Source organism: Furipterus horrens, unplaced genomic scaffold (assembly GCF_987537825.1).
Source record: "Furipterus horrens unplaced genomic scaffold, mFurHor1.1.pri manual_scaffold_2, whole genome shotgun sequence".
Taxonomy (NCBI): Eukaryota; Metazoa; Chordata; class Mammalia; order Chiroptera; family Furipteridae; genus Furipterus; species Furipterus horrens.
In genome coordinates this window covers 129,278,276-129,302,031 of record NW_028327172.1, presented here as the reverse complement: position 1 = coordinate 129,302,031, position 23,756 = coordinate 129,278,276, and the positions used below count along the sequence as shown (strand labels likewise).

The 23,756-nt window shown below is 41.2% G+C and overlaps 1 protein-coding gene and 1 pseudogene across 1 annotated transcript in view; both read left to right on the top strand.

Moving 5' to 3' along the window:
- ADARB2 (adenosine deaminase RNA specific B2 (inactive)) overlaps positions 1–23,756 on the top strand; it is a 470,823-nt gene that overhangs the window by 124,797 nt on the left and 322,270 nt on the right. The window lies entirely within an intron of this gene.
- LOC150019483 (RNA-binding protein 3 pseudogene) lies at positions 4,775–5,325 on the top strand (annotated as a pseudogene).

Genomic DNA, 23,756 nt, shown 5'->3' with positions numbered 1-23,756 from the left:
AATGTATTGTTTTAGCCATACCCATGTGCTTAATTTAGCATGTCAATAAAGGTGAACACATCCAAATTAAGTTTTGTGTTCAGGCCCTTCTTTACAATTATAGTTAAATACATAGATGTGTCTTTTTCAGCATAGTTTCCAGAAGGCATGCAATTACAGCATACTAAACGTGAATATTAAGCTATCCTTTGTGCAACCACAGTAAGCTAATACTCTGGCTCAAGAGTCAAGATTTCTAATAAGGAATAAAATAGTTTAGCAATTTTATGAGTGCAAGGGAGGTCAGGCAGTGCAGAGCCCGACATGCGAGCTGCCCAGTCGTAGGAAGGTAAGATGCAGAGACAAACAGAGCAGGTGGGCTGCAGAGCCCACTCCCCACTGTGCCAGCACTGGACAGCAAATGGTTAACCCAGAGACAAAACCCCTTGTGACCAGCAGGTCTCTTGCAATCACCAGTAGAACTAGCTATTATAGCCAATTTAATAGCTTGAAAATGAACTCATTAGTGGTCTTTTATCAGTGGAAAAAAAGTCTATTAAATCCGGATGTGTGAAGCAGCAGCACAGAGGCTCATTTCCATCCCGCTTGTGACCTGAACAAATCTGAGACACACGGTTCTGGGAGCCAGGGTCAGGTTTCACTGCGAAGAGACAGTGAGATCTCCAATGCCTTCCCCCAAGCCTGCATTACTCCTTGAGGTTTCCAAGGTCCTTCAGGTTAATTTACAGTTTGGTGGACTGCTTTTGTCCTTCTTTCTCTTTCCCTGTATTACCTATGTGTACCCTAACAATATACAGGGGCAGCAAAAAGAAGGTGCCATCACTCAACAGCAATTTGAAAGTTACATATAACATATGACAAGTATATCAGGCTCTGTCCATCATGCTGAACAGGCTTAAGACAAAGCAGTTGGAAATATGGCACAATGAATGGTTTTCTGTATTCTTTCCCTCCCTCCTTTCTTCCTTCTTCCCTTCCTCTCTCCTCCTCTCTCCTGCCTCGTTTTTCTCCTTCCTCCTCCCTCCTTCCTTTGTCTCATCCTTTCTTCCTTCTTCCCTTCCTTCCTTCTGTTTGAGATAGCTGCAGAGACTGAGAGAAGCCACTTCTATACATTGCACATTCAATTTTTCCTGCTGGTGACTATAATTTCGATTCTCTTGAATGAATGGTGAAGCCTGGGCACAGGCAAGCTGACTCTTCATTAGCTGTGGGACTGGGACCCAATTAGTATAAATCTGTGAAATAAACCATGGGGCAAGTAGAAAAGTTTCTTTCAAAATACTCTTTCTTCTATCATGTCCCACAGACTTTCAGGACTATGCTGCAGACTTTAGCTCTTGTTATTAAACTGTATCCTAGATAGAAACATTTCTCATTTGCATAGGTCTTGTCTCATGAATGTGATGATAAATGATTTGATGGCAGAGATTCTATTTTATCCTTCTTTTAGAAGTCCCACAACACTGAGTTCCATTTTCAGTAAATACGTGTGGACTGAACCACAGTAGTGACAGGATCAGCACCTCAGGAGCTAATTGGATTGTATTACACAGTTATTAGGCTGTGTTGGGTGTGATTGGTAGATGATGGTAGATAGTCTTTAGAATTATCAAGTGAGCTCATGGTGCTAAAAACTGTCATTGCTTACTTATTAAAGTCACTTTTCCACTTATATCTTATTAACCTCTGGAGGTACATGTCATTAGCCCAGCACAGAGGTCAGAGGTCAGCTAGTAGAGGCTCAGAAAAGTCAAAATGCTTACAAAACTTATGAGTCCAGAGGCCATGTTATTAGACTACCCTTGTTTTTTACAGTACTCTTTATAAAAGCTTAAAAGACCTGATTTATGCAATGAATTACCTAACTGGAATATGTAAATTAAAATTAGTGCATGCTGATAGTTCCATGTCTCAAATAGAAGGTTTTTTGTTGTTGTATTATGTTTTTAACTTAACAATCCTCACTTCTCCTTAGAAGGTACTTAAGTAGACTGTGAAATGCTTTTTTTGTCACATTTTGTCAGACAAAAAACGGTACAAAATGGTACAAAAGTATATGTCCTTCAACTGAGATCATTTAACCTCAGATATAATTTATCCAAAACTTGTTTCAGCCCCAGTGGGAGCTAAAAAGCAGGTTTTTTCCTGTGTCTTCTCCCCCTCAATACCACAAAGGCCATTTCCAGGCATCTGACACACTCTCTGTAGAATCCCTTCTGCTACCTCTCAGCCATGGATTTGGAGGAAAAACATTCCAGCCAGAAAGGAAGCGTGTTTCTTGGGCCACTCTGCTCACTCTTCTTGCCAATGGCAGGATTCCCAGCTCACCCATGATCTCTCTGACTTAGTGTCAGCTCAGGCAGGGGGCCAGAAGAAGTCATCTCATTGCCAGTTCAGCCAATGAGCCTCCTGTCTAAAAGCTCCACTTTCTCAACAGGTTCCAAACGTTTTCCTTCTCCCTTCCTGAGCCTATAATTCCCCTGGAGTAGGAAGCCCCTCAAATCCCTGAAGGCCTCACCTGGTGCCCCCCATCACCTTGAAGCTTGGCCAGGCCATGGTTGCAGGTCAAGGGTGGGGGCAGGCTTTGCATTTCTAACTCACTCCCAGGAGACCCTTGAGAACCATTGCCTGCGGGTGAGAACCTCTGTACCAGTCAGTGCTAACACACAGGACAAACTTAGCAAATAACTTGCAACCCTCTAAATTGTTCTCTAATTTGTCCATAACTTCATATTTTAATCCTTACACATTAAAGCCCTTAAACATCACCTTTCCTGTTATTGAGATATCTTCTACAGCAGAAATTTCAATCTTTTCAAAAACAAGGGCCCTCTTAAAATGTCAGAAATCTCTTGGATCCTTATTTGATTGTAGCTGAACAATGGGGTTGTTCATTATTATTATTTCCAGTGTTACTGAGGTAAACTTCACAAATAAAAATGTATATATTTAAGGTGTACAAGGTGATGGCTTGATATACATGTATGCTGAAATGGTCACCACAATCAAGCTAGTTAACACATCCATCAACTCCCTTTTTTATTTTTTGGTGCAATGAGAATACTTAAGATCAGCTCTCTTAGCAAATTTCAAGGATACAATACAGTGTTATTAACTATAGTCACCATGTTGTACATTAGATCCTGTTGTTTAAGAAAATGTGTAAAAACCAAATGTTACTATAGCTTTAATAACTGAAGATTTTTTTCTCTACCTCAATAGAACCTACATATATTAAAAATAAATTACAGATAAATGTAATATTTACTACTAATTCCAGCTGTAAATAATTTTTTCTTGACTAACAAGGGTTACTGCTGCTCCTTGAGAGCCAGGCACCCCATGGGAAATGATCACCCTAGAGATTTTATTGAACCTGCTTCCTCAGGGAAGATGGTTTACTTTGTCAAACAAGAGTCAGAGACTTACATGAAAGAAAGGGCAACCAAGTGACATCTGGACCACTTTCCTCCCACATCCCTCATTGTCTCTAATAATAGAGACAATGACATAATTAAAGTAGGAACTGTATGTAATCAGAAAAACCTGATTAAATTAGTGACCGGCAAACCTCTAAAGATTCCCTTTAAATCACTGTCTGATGGCATGAGGTGCACAGGGACCTTGAGGTCATAGAGAGAGAGCTGGGTTTGCCAGTGAAAAAGACAGAACAGAGAAGAATCTGAGAACTCATTTAGTTCCTAGAAATCTGTTTGGAAACGGCTTATTCAACCTGATTTTATATAGATGAGATTTCCACCCTCTCTAAGTTATTTTCCTAATAGGAAAGTTTAATATGCTCTTTATTATTATAACTCCATTAAATAAATGAGTTTACTCTGCTATTACAAAAATACTATTTTGCCCTTTTTCTTATCTCAGTCTTCAGAGTTGTGGCTACAATATTGGAGGCATGGCAGAATGAACAGATTAAAAACCCATGCTTCTTTTGCATAGCAGAAATGATAGAATTCAAAGAAAATTGTAGTTTTATTTAGAGCTTAATACACACAAACTTTCTCACCCAATTTATTACTAGAAGTGGTTGGGTAATCTTTCAATATAGAACCAAATAAAATATACCAGATATTATAATATAATTGACACCTTAATTTATATTATATTCTTTTCATTAAGGAGGAGTAGATTCAAACAACAATAAACTGACAAGAGGTAAGAATAAATTTACAGATAACAGTCATATGGCTTATTTCTGCTTGTTGCTAACAAGAGAGAGACTATACTATGATTTCTATCTGACAAAGACAATTTCAGTAACCAAATGCTTAAAATTAATATTTCTTGCCACAGTTTTTCACATGCCATCTCCAAGCTGTTTCATAAAGGATATTAGGTATAACCTGCTTTAAAAAAGGTACAGACTTAACCATGGACTATCCTTGCTTTTCTCCACCTTTTCCCCACATGCCTCCTATAAGTGATCCTTAATATGATTTTAGTTGCTGCTATAAAATTAACTTTTGACCTTTAGTGTTAAGGAAGTGTAAGTGTGGGGGGGTGGCAGGGAAGGAAAAAAAACATTTATTACCATTATATATCCCCTATAATGAATATATGTGTGAATTATATTATAAACTACAGAAATTTAAGTTGCAGTGGAAGTAACACACCTACATGGCACTTGGAAGCAGATGTGTTGATACTTAGTGAAGTTCAGGTTTCCCTTAGAAGCCAAGGAAGCCCCAGTCGCTCTGCTCGTCGACGGTAGCTGCATATTCGGCTGTTTTACTTAATTTGTAGGACTCAAATTCACAGCCATGTCCTCTGAAGAAGGGAAGCTCTTTGTTGGAGGGCTCAACTTCAACACCGATGAGCAAGCTCTGGAAAATCACTTCAGCAGTTTTGGGCCAATTTCTGAAGTGGTCATCGTCAAGGTCCGGGAGACTCAACGATCCCGGGGTTTTGGATTAATTACCTTCACCAATCCAGAGCATGCCTCAGATGCAATGAGAGCCATGAATGGAGAGTCTCTGGATGGTCGTCAGATCCATGTGGACCACGCAGGCAAGTCAGCCTGTGGAACCAGAGGGGGTGCATTTGGAGCCTGTGGGTGTGGTCGCAGCTACTCTAGAGGTGGTGGGGACCAGGGCTATGGGAGCGGCAGGTATGACAGTCGACCTGGAGGATATGGAAGGTCCAGAGACTATGGTGGCAGAAGACAGGGTGGTTATGACCGCTTTTCAGGAGGAAATTACAGAGACAATTACGACAACTGAGATGAGACATGCACACCTAATGTAGATACACAAGGAATAAAACTTCTGATCCAGGATCGTCCTTCCAAATGGCTGTATTTATAGAGTTTTGGAGCTGCACTGAAATATCTGTTTTAGTACATAAACATACTTTTGAATTGAGCTCCCAAGGTAGCTTGTTAAAGACCTTTTAGAAAAGAAAAAAAAAGAATCCAAGGAAGCCATCCTAATCAGAATAATTTCAGATACTATGGGCAGGACACTGGGGGGGCTTTCTTTTCACAAACAGGAACTTTCCGTCCTGTAACCCACATCTAATGGGAGACCTTTAAGTCTGGCCTGGCTCAGGGTGTAAGATTCGGAAAGGTAGGGCTGAGCCATGGACTGCATGTTATAGCCCCAAATTCACACATTGACCCCAAGCTCCTAATGTAATGATATTAGGAAGTGGGGCCTTTGGGAAGTGATTAGGTCATGAGGGAGGAGTCCCACGATAGGATCAGTGTCCTTATAAAAGAGCATTCACAGACTTCCCTCGCCCCTTCCACCCTGTGAGATCAAAATGAGAAGACAGTGTCTATGAACCAGGAAGAGCACTCTTACCAGACACTGAATCTTGACCTTGGACTTCCAGCCTCCAGACTGTGAGAAATGAATGGCCATTGCTTATAAACTACCCAGTGTGTAGTGGTTTTGTTACAGCAGCCCAAACAGACCAGGATAAACTCAGGAGAAGCCATGTCAGACTCGGTGCTGCTCCTCGGCCCCTGACTGAGTGTGGCACCAAGCACCTGGCCCACTGATCCAGAAGAATGACATTCATTTTGTCCCTGATGCTGCTCTGCTTCACACCAAATTGGTCACCACAATATATTATCTAAGAATCCATCTTGCTTACCCTGGCCTGCAACCGGGTTGTTTTTATTATGCAGACAGTGATGCTCAGGCGCATTCTTGAAGCCATAGCAGAGCAGCCATGTGCATTGTGGTGGAGTCGGTCCCTTCGGCCAACTTGCGGTGATGGATCCTAACATTCAGTGACAAAGGAGGCCAGGAACCTCCTCATTCATCGCTGGAGGGAGAATTGGCATGTCAAGAGATGAAGCCAAGAAAAGAAAAATCACAGCTTCTCTTCCCCCATTCTTCCAAAAGTCTCTCTGGAAGAGACCCTGCCTCCAAAGGGTGTTGGGAAGAATAGCTAATTTGGGAAAGAAGCCACAGAGTGAAGCAGAAGTAAGGTGGAAGGCAGAGTGGACCTGATTTTGAGTGACACTCAGGCATAATACTAATGCTGGAAATGAATCACTCACAGAGTAAAGTGCTTGCCTGTGGTATAGAACCAATTAGTAATTAACTCCAGATCTCTGGAGGGTGAGCCCCATCATGCACAGGAGGGTTGGCTCCACTCCAGAGTCAACACCCTCTCACCTCCAAAGAGCAGAAGGAAGCAGGTGGTCCGTTCACATCCTCACAGCCCTCTGCTGAGTTTTCCCCTGAGATCTTTCCATCCCTCAGCTTGTACGTGGGACCAACACACGCTGGTTCCAATGAGCAATCCTACCCACAGCTTCCATGAGAGCCCATCTCAGAGGGAGGGTTTGTCTGAGATCTGTGGACTCAATGAAGCACTCCCATGTTTTCCTCTAAGGCCTAGGTCTCTAGGAAGGAGTGAGACCTCCCTGGTCATTGTTTGTTTCTTATCTTTGGCTCCATTTTCTTGATAACCCTGGTTTATGAGAATTGCATTAATAACCATCCCTAAAGATATCTTTGAAAGATATCTGGATGTTCCCCAAAACACAGACAGCACCCACTGATGCTGGCATTCAGGGTAGGATCCTCATGAGCTGCCAGAGTTCCCTGGTACCATCCAGTCTTTGGCCCTGTGATTTTCCCTTTAACTCAGCATGTGTCTGCAGGGTATACCCAGGCCCAGCTTTGTGCAAAGCACACAGATATTGGTCTCATCTTCAAGAGGCTGACAGTTTATGGGAGACAAGAGCTAATACTAAAAGGGCTCTATCACACCCCAGGGCTGAGTGAGGAGCTTCAGGAAAAACACACCAGTCTTCTTGACAATTCTGTGTAATGGAAAACTCAGCCATCCCTAGATTATGAGAAAACTGAGACCTGAAGTATCAGGGAAATCCAAAGTTACTCAGTGAGCATTGGGGGAGTCATGGCAGAGTCAGGGTACATGGCCAAGAAATTTAATTTCAAGTCCATAGCTTTAACCTGTGATGCAAAGTAAAATGTGTAATATATAATGTAAAATATAATTAGGTATAACATAAATATAAATAGATAATATAAATGCTTATGAACATGTAATAATATTAAATGTAAAGTGTATACTATAAATATAGACATATATAATATAAACAAAATATAAAACATGTATAAAATAAATATAAATACTAGCAAGAGAAAAGTTAAATTGCTGTGTGATTTTCAGAAGCATGGACTATCACTTCCATCTTGGGGCAGGTTAAGGGAAGTGTTTACTAAGAAAGTAGTCTTTAAATCACGTTGCTTCAAAAAGTTGATAGCACCTGGCAGGCCGAGATGGGGAATTTATTCAGGGCTTAGGGGGCAGTGTGAAAGAGACCATACTGCAGAAGATGAGCATGCTGGCATACGAGTTAGACAAAAAGGAGGCTTAGAATCAGATCACAAAGGAGCCAGGCTGCTGACCATAGACTTTGTTCAGATGCTCACACATATATAGTCATCTAATACCTACTTGTTACCCATCTGCTACCCACCTGATATTCACCTGATACTCACCTGTTACCACCTAATACTCACCTGTTACCCACCTGATACTCACCTTACACCTACCAGATATTCAAATGTTACCTACCTAATACACACCTAACATCCAGCTAATGGTAGCCATGAGAACATTCTCTATTTGGTCAATGATGCTTTGGATTCAGGCAGCCATTCACATGGGGTGCCCTGTGTCTCTCATCAGAAACCACATCTGGAAGTCTTGGTGAAGTTTGGAACAACACAAGGAGTTTCGAGGAGAAACAAAAGAGGCAAATGGCTTCCTGCTCTCAGCAGTCGGTCTGTGGGCCATGGAAGCCTGCCTCATTTTGCTTCTGAGTATTTCAAGTGCCTCACACCCAGAGATTACTTCTTCCAATAAATTGTATTTAGTATCAACCCTCTGTGACTAAATAAGACCCTGCCATTGCTGCTCACATTAATGTATTATTGCTGCTCTTACTGTGGTTGTCAACAGGACTACAAACAAGTCTGCTATGAAGTTGAGTGTTTCAAATTTATTGTCGCAGTCCTCACAACTACCTGTGATAGAGGCACTGTTAGTATCATGGTGTTATAGATAAGGAATCCACGGTGCAGAGAAATTGTGAATTTGTCCCAAGATGGGCTGTCATTAGGTAGAAATGCGAAATAAACCTCATTTAAGCCGTGACACCTGTCAGCTTGCACTTATGTATTTACCCCCTTCTTAAATCATGTCTATCATATGTTAGGTATTTGTAAAAATATTGGATTGTAGAACAGGAGTCCATCAGTCCCAAGATGTTACCTGTGCCAATTCCTGTAAGTGTTGCTATGAGTGAGCAACCGCTCCCAAATCAACTGCTAATAGGCACATCCACATCCTCTCCATGGACAGGTACATTTCCTGTGACTCCTAATCTTATCTGCTTCATCACATGTGACTTGCCAGCAGCTAGACAGTGACTTTGATGTTCTTTCCTCATGTGACTTCACTAGATCATCAGTCCCACAATGGTCAGACTGTAGAGTCCACACGACCTTGTATATAGGTTTGTGTGTGTCTATTGATAGACACACATGGGGACAAAAATGGTGATAGAACAAAAAAATTCTACCATGTAAATTTTATAAGACAGCATTTGTTCAAAAACTTAAAATATTAACCAGAAATTGGAGCATGCTGTCTCAATTATAGCATCTTCTTCAGTGATGAGTTTATCATAACTGCTGTTCCTGTCACCAATGAAATTATCTACCTGGTGGGAGAAAGTGTGGTGTGTTGACTTTACATTACATTAACTCATTATTACTGTTGTTATTATCAAGTCCATATAAATAAGCAAGACAGTTTCTGAGTCAGCCATCTTTCTGCTGTGATTTTAGGGAGACCACACCTTTCAAGGACAGAGTGTCTTTACCTGGTATTGGAATTAGGATACAACCCTGGCTGGTTTAGCTCAGTGGATCGAGCGTCGGCCTGCGAGCTAAGTGTCGCTGGTTCGATCTTCCAGTCAGGGCACATCAGAGAAGGAAAACTCTGACTCCAAAAAACCTCCGCTGCCTTGCGGCATACCTCTTCAGGGGAAAGGCTAAGGGAGTAAACCCCGACAGAAAATCCGGAGCCGGAGTCCCTAAGGCGGTTTGACGTTGTAGTCAACACCGGCAACTCCTGCGGCGCACCTGAAGCCAAGCTGTATCGACTCCGTCTTTCCCTTGGACCCTTCAGCTGCGAAGAGAGGGGGGGTCTGCTGCATGGGCAACAGCGGACCCTCCATATCACCCTGCCCAGGCTCTGTAGCTTCAGCTCCACTGGAGAGGACACTCCAGCGTCATCGCAAGATGTCGATTCAACACGGGAGGAGACAGATGCCGTGTCACTCCCGAGTCAGACTGCACAGCCATTCTCGGCGGTGCAGATAGACACTTAAGAAGCTACACCATCGTCTCTCGAGACGGACGGCTGCCGACGACGACGACGACGGAATTAGGATAATACTGTCTTTCTTGAAAGAGTTTGGGAGTCCTCCCTCTTCTTAAATTCTTTGGAATAGTTTGAGAAGGACAGAAGTTAGCCCTTCCCTAAGTGTTTGGTAAAATTCACCTGTGGAGCCATCTGATCCAGGGTTTTTGTGTGCTGGGAGTTTTTTGATTACTGTTTCAATTTCACTAGTTCCTATCAGTCTACTAAGGCTTTCTGCTTCTTCTTGATTCAGTTTTGGAAGATTATATGTTTCTAGAAACCTGTCCATTTTGCCCAGGTTGTCAAATTTCTTGGCATGTAGTTGGTCATAGTAATTTCTTACAATCCTTTGTATTTCTGTGGTATCTGTTGTGATTTCTCTTTCATTCTGATTTTATTTATTTGGGTCCTCTCTCTTTTTTTCTTGATGAGTCTGGTTAAAGGCTTGTAGATTTTGTTTATCTTTTCAAAGAGCCAGCTCCTGGATCTATCAATCATTTGAATTGTTCTTTTAGTCTCTTTGTCATTTAATTCTGCTCTGATTTTGATTATTTCCTTCTTTCTACTTGCTCTGGGCTTTGTTTGTTTTTGTTCCTCTAGTTCTTGTAGGTGTAAGGTTATGGTGTTTATTTACTATTTTTCTCTTTTTGGGGTAGGCCTGTATTGCTATGAACTTCCCTCTAGGACTACCTTTGTTGTGTCTCATAGGTTTTGAGTTGTTGTGTGTTCATTTTGTTTGTTTGTTTCCAGCAAACTTTTTGGTGTTTTCCTTGATCTTATTAACCCATTCATTACTTAATAGCATGTTATTCAGTCTCCATGAATTTGAATGTTTTTGAGTTTATTCCTTGAGGTTGGTTTCTAGTTTCAAGCCATTGTGACCCAAGAAGGTGTTTGATATGATTTCAGTTTTCTTGAATTTGTTGAGGCTTGTTTTGTGTCCTACCATGTGATCTATCTTTGTAAATGTTCCATGTGCATTTGAAAAGAATGTAATTTTTCTTCTTTGGGGTGAAAAGTTCTGTATATATCTATTAAGTCTGTTTTATCTAGAGTGTTGTTCAATGCCAGAATATCTTGTTGATTCTTTGCTTGGAAGATCTTCCTATTGTTGACAATGAGGTATTGCTATGAGAGTGTTTCTGTCAATATCTTTCTTGAAGTCCTCCAAGATTTTCCTTATATATTTGGGTGCTCCTATGTTGGGTGCGTATATGTTTATAAAAGTTATATCTTCTTGATGGATTATTCCCTTAAGTATTATGTAGTGTCCTTCTTTATCTCTTTTTATGGCCTTTGTTTTGAAATCTATTTTGTCTGATATAAGTATTGTTACACCAGCATTTTGTTGTTGTTGTTTTTTCATGTCTTTTTGCTTGAAATATTTTTTCCATTCCTTTATTTCTGTCTGTGTAGATCTTTTGTTCTGAGGTGGGTCTCTTGTAGACAGTACATATGTGGGTCATATTTTCTTATCCATTCAGCTACCCTATGTCTTTTGATTGGAACATTTAATCCATTTATATTTAAGGTTACTATTGATAGGTATTTATTCATTGTCATTTTTTCCCTTTATACCTGTGTTTCTCTCTCATTCTCGTTGCTTTCATCTTCTTAAAGCAATCTCTTTCACATCTCTTGCAATGCTGGTTTGTTGGAGAGGTACTCTTTTAGCTGTTTTTTTGGGGGGTGGTGGGAAACTCCTTATTTCACCTTTGATTTTAAGTGAGAGCCTTGCTGGGTAGAGTAGTCTTGGTTGCAGGCCTCTGCTTTTCATTAGTTGGAATATTTCTTGTCATCCCCTCCTGGATTGTAGTGTTTATGTTGAGTAATCAGCTGATAGCCTTATCAGAGCTCCCCTATATGTTACTAGCTGCTTCTCCCTTGCTGCCTTTTTAAAAAATATTTATTTTATTTTATTTATTTGTTTTTAGAGAGAGGGGAAAGGAGAAAGAGAGGGAGAGAAACATCAATGTGTGGTTGCCTCTCATGTGCCCACAAACTGGGGACCTGGCATGCAACCCGGGCATGTGCCCTGGCTGGGAATCAAACCAGCGACACTTGGTTCGAAGGCCAATGCTCAATCCATTGAGCCATAGCAGCCAAGTCCCTTGCTGCTTTTAAGCTTCTCTCTTGGTCTTTAAAATTTGCCATTTTAATTATGATGTGTCTTGGAGTGGGCCTCTATAGGTTCTTCTTATTGGGACTCTCTGTTCTTCCTGGACCTGTGTGACTTTTTCTCTCATCAAGTTAAGGAAGTTTACTGTAATTACTTTTTCAGACAGGTTTTCTATTTCTTGCTCCTCTTCTCCTGGTATCCCTAAGATACAGATATTATTGCATTTGATGTTGTCCTGCAGCTCCCTTAAACCCTCTTCATTCTTTTTGAGTCTTTTTTCATTTTGTTGCTCTGCCTGGGAATTTTTTTCTACCTGCCCTCCAGCTTGCTGATTTGATCCTCTGCTTCATCTGGCCTGCTTTTAATTTCTTCTACTATGTTCTTCATTTCATATAGTGTAGTCTTCATTTCCTCCTGGCTTTTATTGATAGTTTTTATTTCCTTTTTCATGCTTGTGTAGTTCACAGTAAGTTCCTTGTACCTTCCCTGGAGTTCTTTGTAGTTCTCACAGAACTCCTTGAACAACTTATAACCATTATTTTGAACTCAATGTCTGAGAGTTTTCTTGCCCTATTTCATTTAACACTCTTTCTGGGTATTTCTACTTTCCTTTTGATTGGATTTTTTTCTTTGTCTCCCTATTTTAAGTGACTCCTCTTGTTTGTTTCTGCATCTTAGATTTATCTGCTTTGACTCCCTGTCTTTGTGGTGTGACCTTCTGTGGTAGGAGACCCATGGGATTCAGGAGAGCAGTCTCCTTGATCTCCTGAGGTTGACATTATTGGGATACCTTTTCTGACATTTATGTGGGCTCTCTGGTTGTGATTGGGGTTTGACTGTTGGGTTGTTCTTTGGTGGGTCCTTCCCTCCAGCTGGCTGACCAAGAGTCACTCCATCCACCATATCTTGTATGCTGTTGTACAGGTGCACTATCTTCTCATTTTGGATCTGCGACTGGTGATGTCAGATAGTGTCCGAGTCTGGCCGTAGGCAACCTGTTGGAGATTACCAGCATCATAGTCTGTGGCTGTCTCCTTCAGTTGTTAATCCAATCAATCTGTAATCGGCAGTCAAGCTTAAGCACTACAAGGTAAGGGCTGAGTAATTCCTGCAGGTGGACTATGCAGAGAGGAGTGCTCTGCCTGAGCAAGATGGCTCGTCCAGTGTTGGGAATGAGTCAACACAGGGATCCTGGCAACTGTTCCCTCATTTCTCTCTCCAGAGCCACTAACCCCAGACTTTCCTCAAGCATCTCTACTCCACTCTGTCCACCGCACCCCCCCTTTGCCAGAGCCCAGGGTAAGTGGCTACAAATGAAATTTTGTGCATTGGCCCTTTAAGAGGCTCTCTGTGTCTCCAGCTGTCTCTCCCTCACAGACAGAAACCCTGCTGCTTTTAACAACTGGATGTTATCTAGGTTCCTTTCAAGCTCTGGTGCTATAGACTGGGGAGCCCAACTTGGAGTTTAGACTTCACACTTCTCAGGGGAAATCCCCTGGCCACTGAAATATCCTTCCAGCACCTCAGCTGCTGCTCATGGGAGCCCAGCCGACCCTCTTGAGTCTCCTCCACACTCCAAACCAGTCACATTATGATGAAGTGATTTCTTCTCCTGTCCATGTTATAAGACTTCTCTCCAGCTATTGTTCAGTTGGTTATTCTGGATGATTTCTTTATAATTTAGTTGTAATTCCAGATTGGTCCTGGGAGGAGGTTAGTGTAGTTTTCACTTACTCCCCTGCCATCTTGTATCTCCCTCTACATACCATCTCTTATTCACTACAGCCAGGCTGAGAGGCCCTAGGCTTGGTGTGACTAGCTTTCTGGCATCTGACTCCCTGACATGGCTTCCCATTCCTTCCAGGCTCCAGGCTGCCCATGCACCTGGTTGACACCCTTCTGCTTTCTTTTCCAGGGCACAACCTCCTAACCCAAGTGTAGTCTCTGGTCTTGGCCTGCCCTTTGGAAGCTGCTCCCTCCCTCAGGACTACTTACTGGTTTTGACCCTTATGACCACAAAGCAACCAGTGGGCTGCAGGGCCCCTCATGCAGCCATATGCTGGTGGTTCTACTATGGTATTCATGCTCTATAGAACCCTCACTGCCCAGGGCAGCTTCTACTTAGCTCAGAGTTTGCAAGAGGCTCACAGAGAAATAAGACCTCATGAACTTGAGTATAGCTCAGCTTTATAATTCTGGAAAACTTATCCAGTTTTCCATTTATGTCTAGATGGGCTCCTTGTCTACTGGTGGGCTATGAGCAAGATGAAGTGATAGGGAACTCCTGTAAAGATGATTTTTAAAAATCTTTTTATCACAGTCACCTAAACATCTCCTTCATTTTTACTACATACATATATCAAAAAAAAAAAACAAAAAAAAAAAAAACTCTAGGGCATGACTTGAAAGTCTTTATTTTCATTTAATTACTGTCCTTTGCAGGATTTTAATGAAGGCTTACAACTCTTCAAAAGGAAGGCATGGTCAGCAAAATGTATAATCATGTACGCTCTGTGCTTATATAATCACACTTCCTTATCACAGTGGTCAGTAGTTCCAGTGAACTTTTGTGAGTCTTGTATGTCCTGGCCAGAGGATTCATTTTACCTTTAACAAGAGGCCCTGCCTTGAAGAGAATCGTGTCAGGAAGCCTCTCCATTCATTTATGTCTGAGAGGATTCAGTTGGCATCAAAGACAGGAAGTTCAGTAAAGAATGTCTGATGCCTCTGGCCCATAGGGAATAAGTCTTCATTCCCAGGCTTCCTCCTTCCCTTTATGCATTCTCTTCATTCCCTGAACAATGTGGACATCTCAGCCCAATTAAAGGAGTAGACAAGCCTTCCCAGCAGGGCCTCTGGCCAGTTGTGCTGTCCTTGAGTTCTGGCCAACCCTCTGTCTGTCTCCTCAGCCCTGGCATTTCCCATCACCAGTCACCTGGTGTCATCACTAGCCATCTCCTGGGCCACTACAGGCCCAGAGGGCTTGTCCTGGTGGGTTTCTGTAGGGCAGGAGCTCATCCTGCCAAAAACACCACCTCTCTTCTGAGTCTTCTGTACATGCTAAGGACTGTGCTGATGTGATACTTAGTGATATTAAATCATTTATAGTGTAATAATACTTGCAGGAAGACAGAAAGCATCACTCTTTATATATGGCTAATTTCTCTTTATATTTGAGCTATTTTGTCCCCAAACAAGATGGATTTGTTATGTTTTTTATTTTTTTTCAAGAACATGCAGTATAAAAGACAATCATGATATTGGAATCCTTGGCAATTACTCTTATTTCTTATCTGAGATTGTCATTGTCATTGAGTACCATCTCAGACTGTTACTGCAATTTACAAATTCTTAGAAGACAAATATTAAAAATATGTACTAGTCAGCAGTCCACAGAATCTAATAATCTGAACTGTCTTATTCCTGACAGAATCACTACATGAATTAAGCATTCTTTCCTATTTCTCTGAACAAATCTTAAAGGAATACCAGGGAAGATACAACTGCCTACTCAACAGACTACAAAGCACAAGCAGAAAAGGCTGTAAAACATCACTAAGTAGTGCAGACTTCAAAGAACGTTAGCAAGGGCAATAGTTCATAAAATATAGCAAAACATTCATGGAGGATTCTCATTCTAGGCAGTAAAGCCCCCAGAAATAGATTCTAAAGGCTTTAGAATATAGAGGTACTTCAATCTCTATGGAGATCTCCAGTAACTAACTTTGAAGTCCATTACTGTCAATGCTTAAATGTTTTAAAAATGCTGCACTCAGGATAATGTTGTCTTTTCTGTTGGACTGTGAGCCTTGGGAGGACAGGGGCCAACTTGTGAACTTCTACCTTCCTCCTGGAGTCTTTGCTGAATTATCAGATAACTTGAGTAAAGTTGTAGGGGAAAGGTAATTAGACTGGGAGCAAAGGTATGACATCCAGTGCCTATTCCCACAGGAATAGATGACTTTAGCCCTCAGCTTTCCACCCCGATTGCAGTAATGGCTTCCAGACCAACTATCTTTCCCCATCTCTCCCTGCTAAACTCACCCTTCGCACAGTGTTGCCTAACACAAATCTGATGGTATCAGTTTCTCCCAAACATTCTTAGAAGGTTTCAAGTTTGGGCCCAGCCCAGAGCCTATATCATTTTGTTCCAAGCCTTGCCTCACTGGGTACCTTGGGCCCTGTTGACCTCCCAGTGACTCTCTTTCTACCCCAAGATCCTCTCCTCTCACCGTGATGGATCAGTTGAACACATTTTTTTACTTTAAATACAATCTTTTCTCTAAATTCAAAGTCTCTCTTCTCCACCTTGAAAACTCCTACTCATTTTTCAAAAGCCAGCTCAAAGATTATCTTCCCTGGGAAACCCCCCTTACTTGACAAATACGTATATTATTATTCCCAAGCCATAGCTCTTCTATGGTATCCCGACCCCATTTGGCACCCTTTGCTTTTTATGCTGTGTGTGTGTGAATGACTTACCACAACTACCAGCTCCCCAAGCAAAGAGGGTTTCTCACTGAATCTCCAGAAAGATTCTGCCCCACACAACCTGATCCCAGAAGACATTGAGCAGGTGGTAGATGTTCCATAAATGTTTATTGAATGAGTAGATAAAAGAAAGAAAGAAAGAAAGAAAGAAAGAAAGAAAGAAAGAAAGAAAGAAAGAAAGAAAGAAAGAAAGAAAGAAAGGAGGCTGGTTACAGGCAGGTCATACTTTAAAGCCTTGATTTCACCCTATACAATGAAGGGGTTGATGATACATACCCTAATTTTAATATTCTGTGAGTCTCCTTTTATAGGTTTTCAGGCCCTAAACTCATACAACTAGCTGCAAAAATAGCTGAGGCTTTTTAAACATTTTCTGTCTCTTTCACTTTATCTTGCTCCAATGGCTTAGGCTGCTTGAAATGTTAATTTTGAAAGAGATATTTGCAAAGACATATGCACCTCTATATTCATTGCAGCATTATTCTCAGTGGCCAAGACATAAAAATAACCAGAATGTCCTTTGATAGAGGACTGGATAAAGATGTGGTACATATATACAGTGGAATATACCTCAGCCAGAAGAAAAGATAAAATACTGCCATTTGTGACAACATGAGTGGACCTTGAGACTATTATGGTAAGTGAAATAAGCCCATCAGAAAAAGCTAAGAACCATATGATTTCACTCATATGTGGGATAGAGAACTGAAACTCATAAACACAGACAACAGTATGGTGGTTACCAGAGAGGAGGAAGTCAGGGGTAATAAAGAGTAAAGGGGGCCAAATACATCATGACAGAAAATGATTTGACTTTGGATGGTGGGCACCCGACAAAATATACAGATCATGACTCATAGTAATGTAGGCTTAAAACCTATATAATCTTATTAACCAATGTCATCCTAATAAATTTAATTAAATAAAATTATAAAGAAAAGAAAAATAGTTTTCTGACCCACCAAGGAAACGAATGAAGGTTTCCTGTAACAATAAATACATTGTTAAGTATTTGTCAGTGTCCCTGTGCTGACACACTGGGGTGTTGAAAAATGCTTGGAGCCTAGACTGTGTAGTGTTCAGCCTACTCAGGGAGTTGGGGCCATTTGGCAAGTAATTAGCAGCATCAGCTCCTAGCAGACATTCATGCCAAAAATCCCTTCCAGCTGAACTTGGTAGGACACTTCAGTTCTCAGAGGCTGAGATGCAAATGGTCCCCATTGCTGAGGGTTTTAGCAGAAAAGGAAAGAGAAGAAAGTCATGGCTATATAGATAGAAGCATGATACATACACCTAGCACATATCATAATAAAAATGTGCTTATGAGTCAGCAGATAAATGATACTAACTGTGCAGTTAACAGGTTAACACTCATGCCCAGGCCTACTGCATACAATCCTATGTCTTACGCTTTCTCCCCTTCATCGACTTGGAGTTGTGTTTGGGATGTGCTCAGGGAAGTACTTTGAATGTTGTGAAACGATATTCTCAGGCAAGGATTATTCTTATGAAATTTTACCAAACTGTTCCACTAAGCACTATCCTAGGGAAAAAAGTAGGAGAGAGGTGGATGTCAAACAAAGGGAAAAAATTCATTCACATGTGCATATTGACATTTCTGAGGAGTCTCACAGTAATAAGTAAATGGACAATTAATCAATCAATCAATTAAAGAAGGATTTTTCAAACTCTTAAAAATAGAGAACTCTCATTTTCTTTAAGTTCTCACTTATTAATATTTTATAGAAACAGTGTATAATGGGATATGCTTAGAAAAATATTATAATTCTTCATTACCACCACTATTTTTGTTTCTAATCTAATTGCAAGTTACCTAAAGAATGTTTAAGGTAAATTAAACAAATTTAAAACTATTGAGCCCATAGTGTTCCTGATCCTATGTTGAACCACAAGAGTAAAATGGGAGACCAGAAGTTGGAGGAGGAGCTGTGTGATGAGACACGGTGACTATGGAGGCTGGTTGGTCAAGCAGTTCATTTGTATTAGAACCAAGGGTCTAATACAGACAAAGAAGAACAAATGATATGGAGAAATCGCCTCTCATCATTTCAGCTCAAGTTTTGCAGCCAGAAGAGTCATATAAGACACAGAGATGAGTGTGACATTACACACCGAAAGAATTTAGTTCGAGGCTGAGAATATTTTCCTGGTACTGACTCTACTAATAATCTCTTCCCTCCAAAAGTGATGTTATTTCTCCCACTAAACCCTCAGAGCTGCCTGGTCCCTGGGAAAGAGCCCACCTGCACCGATCAGAGGGTTGACCACGATGGGAACAGCCACCCACGACCTTTAGCCCCAGACGTGCCCTCTGTAAAATACAGGGCAGAGTATTTTCAGCCCAACCCTCTGGAGGATCCTATCATCTCAGGGTGGGGAGGAATGGCATCTGGACAATGGCACTTAAAGCAAACTCCTGGGCCACCCCTGGCCTGGAGAAGTCTGGGAGTCATTAGTCTATTAGCAGTTCTCAGACCCCACCCCAGATGAACCAAATCAGAACCGGAGGTGGGGATCGGACAGGAATCTGTGCTTTATCACAAGCCCTCTGAAGCTGAGGATGCATCAGCTTAATCAAGGCAAAGCAAATTGTCTCAGGTGGTTTCCATATAAGCTCCATGTGTCCACTAATTAGTCTGAGGTTGCCACCCTCTGGAAAGATCACTGTCTGCTGATCCATATTGATCTTGTCACCTGCTGAACACTCAAAGCACTTTTCCCTCAAACTTCATCAAACCAGATCACCCACATGCATTATCTGCAACTGAATTTGAGCCCAAATGCAGGCATTTAAGTTCATTTAGCTGAGTTCTGTCTTTTTGCTTTTCTCCCTGTGTTCCCAACTGTCAAACTCACATTCTTCTTGTTACTTCAGACAACCCTTGCACTGTTTGCCCCTTCTAGCATGGTCTCCGATGTAGGAAGATCTTCTTCACCTTCAACTGGTGAGATTTTTACTGCAAAAGGATGGATCTTTGGGGCATGCCAAACCTTTGATCAACAGCCTGTGTTTGGTCATTACCAGAAAATCCTCCTACAGCACCACTATTCACCCTATGTTCCTCCACCTTTCCAAGTCGGATGTTTTAGGACAACCTACACATTAAGTACACATTGTTTGACCTATCAGTTTTCTGATATGGATTGCTGACTCCCCAGAAAGACCACAAAAGGACTCAATGATCAAGGGAAGCTGAGTTATCAAAACTTGACATGATATACCACCTTGACACGGTATCTGGAAGGTCTTAAAATGGGAATACTAGAGTGTTTTAAGATTTTAGAGCCTGGACTGGCTGGCCATAATTTAGGAACCATAAGATAGCCAATCAGTTGGGACTGGGCAGAGTGTGCCACTGAAGAGTTTAGGAGTGGTTGACACACAGGGCAAGAGTCTTGAAATGAGCCCTTATGAGCCAGCGCAGTCTTTGTAAAGACCTAGTGTCACTGGCCCCGTCTTTCATTCAGAAGCAAGGATTTCCTGGAGCTAGATTATTTTTTCCTCATCCTGATAGTGTTTAGCACAGAAAAAAAAATATGCTTGGTTTCAAATTCTTCAGCTCAGGGGCAAGAAAGATATTGGTACCAGTGTTCACGAATTTGCAATGAGCCCTTGCTAACTCCCCATGTACACCTGCATTGTTCTGTGAGGGCTCTTGATCAGATAAAAAGCAATAACAACCAGCAGACACACCAAAACTGTAATCATGTCCACATAGAAACTCCTTCACTTTTTCTTCTGGCTGAAACTTAACTATGTAAAGATCATCAGTCCTGTGGATGCAGTGATTCCCAAATATTTTTTTCAAGATAAGCAAGTAAGTCATATATTTAAAGCAAATGAAACTGAGCTCTTCTGCTTTCTGGATGAGGCATGAAGCTTCAGCACTTCCTTCTCTTGCCGAAGGACCCCTGAAGATCCAAGGAATTCAGTTAATCCTCAGGAGCCTTAATGCCAGAGACCATTATTGTTTTTAGGTCAAAACCATTGCTTAGGGGAAAACCAATTTTACAGCCAAATTATGTGTAAACAAGAAAGGAGATGAGAACACTTTCTTGGTAGGGAAAATGAGTATACAAGTAGTTACAATAACTTCAACCAGAATTTCAAACAAAATCCTTTGAGTGCCAGAAGACAGAAAATTTGCAATTCCCCGATTTAATTGAGTATACTTTTATAGAGTTCATTTTGTTTTGGAAATTAATTCATCCACCAAGGAGATAAGTTGGTTAATTTAAGTTATAATTAAAAATACTCTAGCTTATATATTGATTTCATTACATTGTATTTCATTTCAGTTTATTGTTTCACATTTTAACAAGTTAATAAAGGAGCCATTTTGTGTATTCCCTTATACTTATAAAAACTCTCAAACCCAGAGTACTTTTTGAATAGACATTACATCAAGACAACACATTTTTTCCTCCCACTATAATAGTAATGATGTTCTTTAACTGACATTAAATAATCAAGAAGCCCAGAATCCATTATTTGTTTAGGAGAGAGTCTGTTTTCCAGGTTCTCCAGGCAAAGTTGATTCCAGCTTTCACTTGAGAGACTAAGGTCCTCAGGAAATTCCTCGTTACCACCTGACAGAGGAGCTGAGTGACTTAATTCCCAGGGGCCAGACGGTCAGACCACTTTGGAAGGTAGAATCAGGAAAATGCCCATTTGAAATGCACATTTAAGTTATCAATCTGTATTGATTTCTCCATGTAAAAGGCCTCAGTCCTTTCTGGAAGTGAAGTGAGTTCAAATGCACCCTGTGTGTTGGGTCCTTACTGACTGTCCCAGGCTTGAGTTCCTTAAGCAGCAGATTCAGTGGCTGTCCAGCCAAGTGGCCAAGCTCATTCCCTACAGCCCAGGGCAGCCTTGAGTCCCTTCAGCTGAGGCCTTGGCTGCGTCTTTTTCCTCTGGTCCATGTAGAAATGGAGATTCACAGCTGTGGGGGGTGGGGCAGGAGAACTGGCTCTTTTTTGACTCAATTCTTGATCATTTGTTTCCTTTACCCCAGCATATTCTCATCTAAAAAAATGCTGCTCTGTCTGCTGCACTGGGCAGACATAAAGACAAATAATAGATCACATTGAAAGCCCTTTGTGAAAATAAAACATAAAGTTCTGTACATGCTTCAGATCATGTTTGTATTATTAGAGGTCCCGTCAGGTGTTGAATTCCATCATCTTTGTAACACGGTGACCCATGGCACCATCTATCTCACAGTGTGGCATTTCTCACTCCCCTCCTGGGAGGCTAATTTTTGGAGCATTTAATGTTGAAATGTGACCTCTCTGGAAGTCGGCTTGGTCAGTGATGACCTAAGGCATGAAACCACCGTTGCTATAATTCTAGTGAATCATTTATCCTTTTATTAAAACACAACCCTTACTTCATGATGATAGGCGGGATCCAGCCACTACCAGGAAAATAAGTAACATTGATTCTCAGAAGCACAAAGCGGTATTTATAGGAAACAGAGAAGCAACAGGTACAGTCCCAGTCCGTACATTGGGGCATGCTTTCAAAGAGGACCACAGCTAATCTTCCTTAAAAGTAACAAGTTTAGCAGAGCTGGAAAAGTACTACAATGTGCATATCTGACCAGAGACATGGTGATTGTGAAAATACAGCCTCACGTGTCTAGGGGTCAGGGGCTGGGTGGTAGAGTTCAGCTTAGATTTAATGCAGACATGACAGTCAATTTGGTAATCGCTTCTGTCCTTGTTCTCAAATGAAGGTGGAAACTGTATCAGGAGGAAAAAAATGCATATTTTTAATTAAATGGCCCTTTGTGATTCCTGGTGACTAGATGTGGTTACAGGTTATGAGGTTGCTGGTTCCCCTCAAAGAACCACCATGTCTGGGAGCAGGGGTGGTCAAGACAAGCAGGGTGGGGAAGCCAGTTTGCCTCATGCTGCACAATACATGGTGGGACCATCACTGTGTATACCTATATATACATAGTCAGATAGATATAAACTAGCCATACAAAATAGAGACATGTATATGCACTACATGTGCATATATACAGAGGTGGGAAAAAGTAGGTTTACTGTGCCATTGTGACATTCTTTTGAGTTAATAAAGCCATTGTAATCATCATAATCATCATAACCTGCATGTCTCTTTTCATATGAACAACTGTAAATCTATTTTTACCCACCCCTGTATGTCTCTTCTTCTATATGTACGAATATACTCATATATGTGTGTGTATATATATATGTATATCTAAATCCACATAGATGTAGAAATACATATAAATATGTATATGTACCTATAGATACACACACAATGAATACTCTTAAAGATAACCTCGTAGGGCACTATTAAATACTGAGAATCAACCCCCATGTGTGACAAGTGCTTTTGTTCCATTTTACAGACTGGCACTGAGGCTGTTAACCCATGTCAGATCACAGTGGTTAAGTGGAGCCAGGCTAGACACCCACCCAGGTGCATCCGGGGTGTAGGTGACATAGACGCCCACATTCCCTACCCTCAGGGGAGATGGCTGACATCCCTCCAGGAATGAACATAGAAGCCTGGACATATGGTTATTCAGGATATGTCTGTCCTTTCTTCTCCATTTGGCTGTGAACCTAAAACTTCCCTAAAACATAAAATCTTTTTAAAAAAATGTTTTACAACAGATTTTCTCATCTCAAAAATGATGACCCATGAAGCGATAACAATACAAGACCAAGATATATCTGCTACTTTGAAACTAGGACATGGAATTTTGACAAGTAGAGTGCATTGTTCCATAATAGATGATTTGCTTGCCAGTCTCATCCATCAAATTGTAAGTCCTCTGAGACGGAACACAATGTTTCATAAACGGATCACAGAAGTCGATTGGATCATCAGAGAGTGTTTCAAAGGGGACATGGCTGCCACAGATACCAGGACAAGAGATGCACAAAGACCGCATTGTACAGGGCTGTTTGGGGAACTCAGAGGTCAGATTCAGTGTAGCAGAGGATTTGGGATGAGAAATTATCAATGATAAGGTAGAAGAGGTCCACTGGAGTCAAGGAACTCTCCTTCCATTGAAGGGATGTATTTTGTTGTTACTTTGCTTAATTGATAAACTCTAGACTTACATAACTCCACTAACTCTGAGTTGAACTTTTTTGCTTTTTGTAGAAACGCAAGGTGCTGAACCTCTTTATGTAACACTGTCATGAC